Source organism: Meles meles, chromosome 7, assembly GCF_922984935.1.
Source record: "Meles meles chromosome 7, mMelMel3.1 paternal haplotype, whole genome shotgun sequence".
NCBI lineage: Eukaryota > Metazoa > Chordata > Mammalia > Carnivora > Mustelidae > Meles > Meles meles.
In genome coordinates, this window is record NC_060072.1 from 74,436,506 (window position 1) to 74,439,047 (window position 2,542).

Genomic DNA, 2,542 nt, shown 5'->3' on the forward strand with positions numbered 1-2,542 from the left:
AGACTCAGCCTTTGATTCTCAGTTGATTGGTTGAACACCATTGTTCAGTAAATATTTGTTTCCATAGGCATTCTGGAAGGATAGCACATACCAGAAGAATCTTGGAACACTGAAAAAAGAAAATAAAATATAATAAACTTAAAAAAATAACCAATAAAATTTTAAAAAGAAAGAAAAAAGAAATGTGAAGCAATAGCTCTGAAGCCTGAGCAAAGGACCCTGGCAGTCCCCACCCAACTTGCCTTAACTCAGCCTCACTTAACCAGATCCAGCACACTTGGCTTCCTGGGTTTGCTCCAGTTCCCTTATCCTTAGACTGTTCTTCAATCCAGCTAGAATGCTGCATGTGTCAGGCACTTCACAGGTTTCATCAAAAGCTGATAAGCAGACATCCACTGGAGAAAGAAGTGTATAGATTTAATCTGGCATAAAACTGAACACTCTGAATGTAGTGGCCCTGGGTGTGGACCACACACTGGGTTTCGGTGTGTACTTCCTAGCTAATGAGGTGGCCAGTAATCAAGCAGGACCATCCATTGTGATCTGCTTTTTGGTGGCAGGTCTAACATCATTGTTGGCTGGGCTGTGCTATGCAGATCTTAGTGCCTGGGTTCCCCATTCTGGCTCGGCATATCTCTACAGCTATGTCACTGTGGATGAACTCTGGGCTTTCATCACTGGCTGGAATCTCATCCTCTCCTTTGTTGTTGATGAATTCTTTGTGGTCCAGGCCTGGATCTTATCTTTTGACATCTTCATTGGAGACTGGATCTCTGTGATTCTGCATAAGATCATCTCACAGTATGTTCCCCAAGTCATTGCAGATGGTCTACACTACTTTTTTGTCATCTTTCTGTTTTTTATTAATGGAACTGCAATATATAGGTTTGCATGGGTTCTTCAGAGTTTTTGAAGTGGTCACATTGATAAAACTTCTGGTTCTCAGCTTTTTCATCATCTCTGCCTTCATTAAGGTTGACCTGTACAATTGGAAGCTCACAGAAGAGGACTACATACAGGCCGGACTCAATGACACCTCTCGCTTGGGCCCTCTTGGGCTCTGGAGGATTTGTGCCTTTTGGTTTCCAGGGGATTCTCCATGGATCAGTTTCTATGCATTCATAAGTTTCAGTGTTATTGTTACCAGAGTCAAAGAATCCCACAATCCCCAGTTCCATCCCCATGGGCGTTGTGATTTCACTGCTCATCTGCTTTTTGTTGTATTTTGGTGTCTCTGCCACACTGACACTCATGGTTCCTTACTACCAGCTTCAACCTGGGAGCACCTTGCCTGAGGCATTTCTCCATGTTGGCTGGCTCCCTGCCTACTAGGTTGTAGCTTTTATAATGTTCTTTAGTATTTTTGTCAGCACCAATTGGAGCTTTACATTCCCCATACAGCGGATGATAACCATGATGGCAGAGGATGGCCTCCTCTTCCCTTTTCTTGCCAGTTTTGTTTTCAGAATATATTTCTGTGTTGTATTCACTGTGATCTTTACCATCATTGCAGCAATCACAGTATTTTACTTTAGACTCAATGACCTTTTGGACCTCAGTTCAGATGGCACCCTAATATCTTATTCCTTGGTAGCTTTTTGTGTTCTCATCATCAGGTATCAGCCTGAAAGGAGGAAGGAGGAAAATGAAAAAGAGTTGCAGGAAGGAATGGGGGAAATGTGGCGCAGATGCAGGAGGAGACTGCACCTGCAGCAGAGAAGCTAACTCTAAGGAGACTACTTTTTCCAGGCATCACCACCCCCACTCTACTCTCTGACCAGGTTGTCTATGTTTGCTCCTCACTGCTTGTTCTGCTGCTGACTGTCCTCTGCCTAGTTCTGGCCCATGGACATGTCTACTTTCTGGAGACCCAGTGCCGATCAGAGTGGTTGTGCTGCTCCTGGTGGTCATCACTGGGATGGGTCACTGTGGTCATCTGGAGGCAGCCACAAGAGCTCCTCTCCCCTTCCCTTTAAGGTCCCTGCTCTGCCTCTCCTCCCACTCCTGAGCATCTTTGTGAATGTTTGCCTTATGATGTAGATGTCAGCTGGCACTTGGCTGAGATTTGGTGTCTGGATGCTGATTGGGTTTGCTATTTACTTCAGCTGTGGAATCCAGCAAAGCCTGGTAACTTAACCCTACTTATGCACCCAAACTCTAGACCTTGAACTCAGCTGTGTCAGTATGTATTTGGCTTGACACCACCTCACCTGAATGCAGTCTGGTCCCCTACACAATAATGGGGAGTACTCCTGAGCACATAGAAATATAAGCTCCTATAAGATATTGGTGGGGAACACTAATAGAGCTTCATATTTATGGTACAGTGAAGGATGTGTCTTTGCCCTTCTTTTTTTTTTTTTTTAACTTTCTATTCTTCAACTGTGTCCGTAGCTTCTTACTGGCTTTTACAAAATTAGTATTAAGAGAAACTTGAGAAAAGTGTTTTCTTTTCCTTTGATTAAATATCCACTGGTGTAGGGGGTACATAGCTGGCTCAGTCAGTAGTGCACGACTCTTACTCTCAGGCTGGTGAGTTTGA

At 44.0% G+C, this 2,542-nt stretch overlaps 1 pseudogene; it reads left to right on the forward strand.

The window, feature by feature from the left end:
• The first annotated feature begins 344 nt into the window (after positions 1-344).
• LOC123946372 lies at positions 345-2,136 on the forward strand (annotated as a pseudogene).
• The last annotated feature ends 406 nt before the right edge of the window (positions 2,137-2,542 follow it).